Below are 7,677 nucleotides of genomic sequence, written 5' to 3' on the forward strand. Positions count from 1 at the left end.
TCTTTTATTACCATTACCATTTAATTACCATTTATTTACCATTGCTGTCACCCCCGCCGTCTTGAGAATATAGCTTATACAAAAAAAAAAATTATAATAATTAACAAAAAGTTCCCTATCTTTAGTAGGGGAAAAAATGAGGAGGGAGAGAAAATAAAAAATGAAAGATAGACAGGAAAATGAGGAGAGAGAGAAAGAGGGGAAAAGAGAAATTGAGGGAGATTGAATTATTTCAAACCCATTTCCTTTGAATCCTAGGTCTTAGGGAGGCCCCTTCTAGGGCATTGGCTTATGACCTAGTCACAGCCTCTCCTTAATAGACCCTAGTACAGGATGTTCACAGTGCTCCTGAAGTCTGTGCCTCAGTCGGTTGACTTCTCAGAGCCTTGCTTGCCAGACCCAGTGGCAGTCCTTTGTACAAGTCTTTCCCTTTTCAAGTCAAAAAAACATTATTTCAAGCCAAAAGGAGAAAGGAGGGGAACAAGGTAGGGAGAGAGAGTGAAAGAGAGAGAGAGAGAGAGAGAACAGTGAAACAGCAAGGGAGGGGAGATGGGACAAAAAAAAAGAAGGAACAAGAAAGAAAGATTATTTTTTTCCTATGGCCATTTTTAACAACCAAGGAATATTAAAAGTGTGATTTCAAGACCTGGAAGTCATGGAAATAATACAAATACAATACAGTAATAAAAAAAAAGTACTTACATTTTTTTTTATGAATATAACTTTTACATTTTAAAATGTACATACATTTTTTTTTTATTGGGTAGAGTAAAAAATAATAATTAAAAAAAACTGTAATCACAGACTATTGGTAATAAAATGTAAACCATAAGGAGCATTTAGCTTTTGACATTTAAATTATTTTGAATTAAATTATTTAATGTAATTTTCTCCCCATTCCGTTTTTTCTGTATTTTTAAAGGCAAAATATACCGTGTTGAACAGTCCATTAGGCTTTTTTGTTTTGTCTCTAATACAAAACAGATTTTGTGTGTGGATAGGGCATGACCATGTTTTAAATTTGAGTTAAATTAAAATTTCAAATGAGCAGGCATCTAATATTCTCACCGCATTACCATTGTGCTGTAAAATATTCCTAAATTCAATCTCAGCATCGCTGAATTCATAACCCAAAATTTGTATTCATTAAAACCTAGCAAGACCTCAACCCCCACGATGTCTGTTTGCAACCCTCCTTGAATGATTTAGTGGCTTTATCCCGGCAAATGCAGAAAAAGTGATTAGGGACAGCACTAGTGGCTCGACATACTTCCGAACCTTGCCATTAAATGAAAGGGTACCCCTCCTCTAGCTCTGGTTCATTCATAATCAGATTCAGGACTGTAAAAAAGGCTGAAGAATTATTAATAGAGCTCGGGCCTCCCACCGCCTCATCTCCCATCACACCGTGCAAATCTAAATGCAAATGTGCAATTGAGGGGCTCCTCTGCTGGGCCCGGTGATCCGCAAATAAGAGTGCCCAGACATGCCCTGACTCAAGCGCTCTTCCCTTTTGCCAAATAATGTTTGCCTGATGAGATAGATGCCGGCCGCGGCCTGCGTGTGGCTCCTTGGAAAACCGTTTGTAATTTTCTCTGATGATTTTCATAATGAAATAGATATTTATATGTGCGCTCATTGAAGCGTGACTGCTGTGTGAAGCGCTCTTCGATTCACAATCTCTTTCCTCCTTCAACCCCACAGCGTCTTTACTCCTTCTGCTGATATTACACCATAAAATAAGACAAATCCCACCTGAGCTGATAAAAACTCCTCAGTGAAGTGCCATCCGCATGGATCTGACACAACGACACACAAACTCTGAGTCCTGATGCTTTGTTTCGGCAGCAGGAGCAGAGGAACTTCCGTTTCTAAATTCAGTTTCATCCGCCCGTGATGCTTTGGAGAACTTCTGGATTTATTTAGCATTGTACGAAGGCTTCCTTGCATCACCCATCAGGAACAAAGAGGATATCTGATAAGATCCTTAGAGAAAACATCAACTTTCCTCACGCCTAAGCAATACGGAGGAAGAGGGAGAGGGAGTATCCCGCTGCTCGGACAGGTGGCAGCGCTGACTCCTTCAATAATCCCTCTGTTTTAATATTGCAGGCATTTGTCTGCTCTCTGGGCGGCTGTCTATGGCCCGCTTGTGGCCAGACAGACTTGCAAACTGTACATTAACCTTTTGTGCCAGTGTGGCGACCTGGCCTGAACTCTTGTCGCGCCTGTTGCTGTTCAGCTGTTCAGCCAGAACAGAGTCTGACAGCGATGGCCACTGCTACTGAACTCCACCCACTCCTCTGCCAGGTCACGCCACGACTCGCAGCTCTGGTACACTGCAGAAGCATATTTACAACCATCGGTGGTTCTTCTTGTGCCTGTCTCTCACTCGTGTTGTAAATATATAATGAGTGGCACTGAAGCGAAATGTGTATGTGTGATGCATTTGTGTGTGGCAATATCTGCAGTGCTCACACTGCAATGAAGCATTTTCTTAATTGGTATTTTTGTCTCTTTTCCAGTACAAATATTTAAACATCCCTAAACAAGATAAATGTACATGAAGCATGAGATTATTTTCAGACAGTAAATCTGGGGAATAAATAAATAAATGGATAAACTGATGCAACTGATGAATGCAATTTTCACTGACACACGATTTCTATATTAAATAAAACAAAGTGCTTTTGAACTTTCTATTCATCAAATCCTGGAAAAAAAAACATGTATTATGGTTTTCACAAAATGTTAAGCATATTAGAATGATTTCTGAAGGATCATGTGACACTGAAGACTGGAGTAATGGCTGCTGAAAATTCAGCTCTTAAAATCCAGCCATAACAGGAATAAGTTACATTTTAAAATATATTAAAATAGAAAACACATTGGACAATATTACTGTTTTACTGTATTTTTGATACAAAAAATGCATACTTGATGAGCATAAGAGACTTCTTTCATAAACATTGTAAAAGCTTACTGACCCCAAACTTTGGAACAGTAGTGTAAAAATGAAATAAACATTCTCTTATTTCTTTATTTTGCTTCTCAAGTAAATTTATCTTTTTAAGAATGCTCAGACATTGTGAGTGAAAACCAAGATTTAAAAATCTGATTAAGAAAACCTTTTTATAGCACACCTTAAATGGCCAAATAACCATTTTAAATTTGTATTGTAAAGTGACTAGTCCTGTCACATTATTGGTTTTATCGGTACAACAACTTGCGCAAACACAACACGTTGATATTGTTTACATGTAAATCCATCTCACTGGGTACGATGGTCTTGTTGAAGAACATACTATATTAGTATTTTAAACTATACTTGAGGACAACCTTGGTGTTACAATAAATAAATGTAAATCAACAAAAGACACTATCAGGCCACTATAATGCTGTTGTCACCACGAGGGTGTCCATACTCAATAGTTCTTGTAATGTCACATTTTCCTATCGTAGTTACTGATTTTGGTATTTTGTATGGGGCTGTCTATTGAAAATTGCAGTTGCACAGCGAAAGTATTTATGTAATTTTATTTTGTCGTATATTTAACTTTAAATCTTTATATAACACTAGAGACAGTGTGAAAGTGGGTAGGCATGAGTGTTTTAGTCTGTATCTATGTGCGCGCGTGTTGTTACATGTATGCAAGTCTCTTTTGTATTTATTGTACATATTTTTCATTCAGAGATCGTGCTAGTGGCCTTTTGATCCTCTGATAGTTATAAACGAAGCCTGTAATTTGTGGAGATTTTATAGGCAAACTTTTTAATTCTTTCGTGTGTGATCATTGCTGAATTGTCAATATATATGAATGTGTTTTCAGCCTTATCAAGATGTATATTTATTTGTCTAATATCTATATTCTCAGATGGTGTGTGAACAAGTATATTTGTATTTTAAAAACATGTAAAGTACATATATTCAGTACACAACTGTGTCAAGGCCTCTTGACAACATGTATTATTGTGGTATTTGGTCCAGTCGGTCTATTTCAGTGGATGTGCTTCTGTTGGGCCTATACCGAGCTGTATACTCATTCTTCAATAAATCATTATAGATCCTGCTTGATATATCTGTGTAAACTTTAGCTCCATCAGTGCTGTGAAGACATGTGAACTTGTGACCTTTTATCTGACCAGCCAGAAAGGTGAGTACAGCTCTATCAATTCACACACACACACACACATCAGAGGAAGCAGCTCAGAGTTTTCACACTCAATTACTCTTTCAAGAGTTGCAATGCTCTAGATGGACTATTCCTGTTCTTTAATATGTATGCAAATCCAACGCTAATTATACTATCTGATAACTTTTACGCTGGTATGAATGATACCTGAGCGAAACTAAAACACACCCGTCGCTTTTGTCTTTCTCATTCAATTTGTTCGAGTAGTTTAAACCGAGCGCAAATAACATCTGTCCTTGAAAGCGACAAATGTGCAGACAACAGGTTTCCAGTGAAATTAACTTTTTCTTTCCCCCTCAAGGGACAGTTTTTTTTTCCTTGCAGGATATCGTCTGTGGTCTTTTAAAGTCAGCAGGTGAACAAATGCTCTCAGTGGTTGTCACCATTAATGAATGTATCCCGCTCATTCTTTGGGAAATGGCCCTTTAATCACAAATCACACACTTTAGCTGATTAATGCTCCAGGCATGTGCCGGAGCGGTCGGCATGTGCAAATTGTGTGAACGTATCGCTGGGATTATTGATGGATGCTTTCTAATCTATTGTTCTCGACATACCAGCATTGTTGCACATTTTTGATTGAATGCGTCTTCGTTTTGGACTTGCATGGTAATTACTGCTTGCAAATATTGCAGATAATTGCTTGTTTTATCAACAAAATGAGAATTAAAATTCATCATTTTCTTTCTAGAGTGCAAAGCAAAATTCTTGTTTATTTTGGTATCCTTGGATTGCTTTGAAAAGAAAATGTCCTGTCTGCTTTTCTGTGTTACTGTGTTTAGGGGAATAAAACCAGATTTTAACTATTTGCATTTTCATCTGATTCGATTTGAACTCAATTGTCCTTTTATAGAAAAGCCACGGACGTTTTTTCAAAGGCAGGGACTATATCTGAAACATCACAAAGGAGAAACGAAGCCTATTTCAATCTGATATTATACTGTAGCTTTAAAAATGAATAATTACACATTAGTGCCTTTCCCATCATTATGAAGACTGGTCCCAGCATGACACCATCTATTAGTTACTGGGGGTTTTTCCGCTCCAGCCTTTTTATGGAAGCCAATCAAACACTCAACACATTATAGATATCATTCCAGTCAAGAGGGCCCTTAAGACCAGCAGTTTCGTTGCAGCGTTCTTTAAGCATGTAGATTTGTGTGAATATGGGGCTTTTGAGACTGTTGAGTAACTTCCTGGATGATTTTTGGAATGAGTACAGGAGATGTTTTGACCTGACAAGCAAGACTCGGGGATAGAGAGCGTACCCTGAAAGCAGACCTTCTGCAAAATGAACACAAATACACATTAGTGTTCTCTCGCACAAACTATTACATGCAGCAGCTCGTCTGTCATAATCCATATCCTGCTACAGAACATTCTTCAGCTGCAGGGTCAAGCCCATGAGCCCCTAGGGGCTAGTTTCCCAGTCACTGTTGTTCATGGGAAAGTCGTGTAGTATCCAGCAGCGTCTCAAGCAAGCTCCTGTTAAAGGCACTGTTAAAATGTCCTGAATCATCATTATTGTGATAGCTGAAAATATTCAGGATGTTAAAATATTCACAGTGTGTTCATATGCAATTAGAATTTGTATAATTTGCATGTCCTTCAATTCTTAAACCAGCCTTTCTGTTGTTTTTGTTTGTTTTAATTTTTGTTCATGTAGCCTTTTCCATTGTTTTGGTTTGTTGTACTGTAGTTTGTTTGTTTTTGTTTTTACTGTAGTACTGTGGTTTTGTTTTTTGAATTATTTTTATTAAATAATCTTATTTATTTATATATTTATTTACTTATTTTATTTGTACTGTGCTTTGTAGCAGTTTTATTTTTTGTTTGTTTCCCTTCTCTTTTTCTAATTTTATACTTATTTGTGGAATTTTAGTCCTGTATTGTTTTTTTCTGTTAGTTTGTATTTTTTACTGTGCTTTTGATTTTTGTTTTGCATTGTGGTTATGTGGAATTTATTTATTTATTTATTTGTACTGTGTCTTTGATTTGTTTTGTGTTGCATTGTGGTTTTGTGCTGTTTTGTTTGACTTTTGTTTGTTTTGTTGTAGTTTTTTTGTCTTGTGGTTTTTTTATTTATTTATTTTTTTTTTCATTTAGATGTGACAGCCTTATTTTGCTTTGTTCTGTTCATTTCTTCTCTATGTTTTGAATTATTTTTTTCTTCATTCTCACAGGCACCTCGTTGGACTCTGCCTTCAACCTAAGCATGAATATTTAACTTGAATGTCATATCTTTTGTGGTTTTAGATGACTTCATCCAGCCTTACAGTAATGTGTAACCTATTCTATTAGATGCTGAAATCATTGTGGTGAATCATTCAGATGATTCAGTCATGCTTCCTGAGACAGCCCATAATTTGATATCTATTCCAACCAGAAAAATAACTATTACCGTACATAATCTATTCCATATATGACGCCTGGTAACCAGTGATGAAATATGTTCGTGGAAACTACTATTTCCATATTTTATTTTAAGATTCATGAGCTATGATCTTGGAATTATGGCACATCTTTTATATGTACTTTCATGACTTGAGAGGAAAACAACTCATACATTTGATGTATGAGGAGGAGCTAACTTAGTGAATAATAATCTGAACTGGTAACTTGAATGTTTTTTTTTTTTCCATCAAGGAAATAATGGCCATAGACCAAGGCCCTGAAAGTCAGTTTGACCTGCTCTTGCTGTCACTAGTGTATACAAAGACACTTTGGAGAAGAAAGTGACAGATGAAATAAGTTCGATTAAAGATTTTTGTGCCACAGTTGAAAGCCTCAGGGGATTTAATGTGACATGTGACCACCCTGGTGTCCTGGTTCAGAGCGTAACCATCTTCCAGCCTGTCATTGAGGGTTAGCATGTACAGAACAGCCTCAATCACTGTTGCCGCTTTCATTCTCTAGAGAGGATGTGTACTATGTACTAGCCTTTCTGAGTGCTTAACGATCAATATATTGCAGTGTTAACCACAAAGCAACGGAGCCATTTTTACATAATTCAAACCAATTTTCTTTAAAATGGTCTGACAAGAATGGACAATAAGAGGTTCCCATCACCTCCACACAGGGCTTACAGTATTTGTCCATCTTCATTAGATGGAGAATGTGCATTCTGTCTTAAGTGGCAAGTGAAGGTGACCTGGTGATCTTCTAAAGTCAGATTCTTTCCTCCATTTGTTCCTTCTCCAGGAAGCTAGTTTATTTGTGTTCAGTTGAGGTAACAGTAAAAGAAATTCAACAAAAATTTGAAAAGTTAATGTGATTTGCAAACACACTGCTTAATTCTTTCTCTCACTCCATACTTTTTGAGAGTCTGATTGCATAATTTCATTAAACCATCTGCCAAACAAGAAACTACTGTGGGTAACAACATATGCCAAAGCTGTATATAACTGGCTAGGAAACAATTTTAAGATATTACTGACTTGAAGTTGCAGCATTTTTGGGTGCACATGGCATGCTTTTTGAAATT

General features: G+C 36.8%; 1 protein-coding gene across 1 annotated transcript in view; it reads left to right on the forward strand.

Annotated features, from left to right (window-relative positions):
* The window catches only part of LOC107664939 (membrane-associated phosphatidylinositol transfer protein 3-like), an 89,329-nt gene extending 86,664 nt beyond the window's left edge, over positions 1-2,665 (forward strand). Inside the window, exon 20 of the mRNA XM_016455638.1 lies at positions 1,705-2,665. The gene's annotated coding sequence lies outside the window, so the exon portion shown is untranslated. The remainder of the gene's footprint in view (positions 1-1,704) is intronic.
* The last annotated feature ends 5,012 nt before the right edge of the window (positions 2,666-7,677 follow it).

This window comes from Sinocyclocheilus anshuiensis, unplaced genomic scaffold (assembly GCF_001515605.1).
Source record: "Sinocyclocheilus anshuiensis isolate Anshui unplaced genomic scaffold, SAMN03320099.WGS_v1.1 scaffold319, whole genome shotgun sequence".
Taxonomy (NCBI): Eukaryota; Metazoa; Chordata; class Actinopteri; order Cypriniformes; family Cyprinidae; genus Sinocyclocheilus; species Sinocyclocheilus anshuiensis.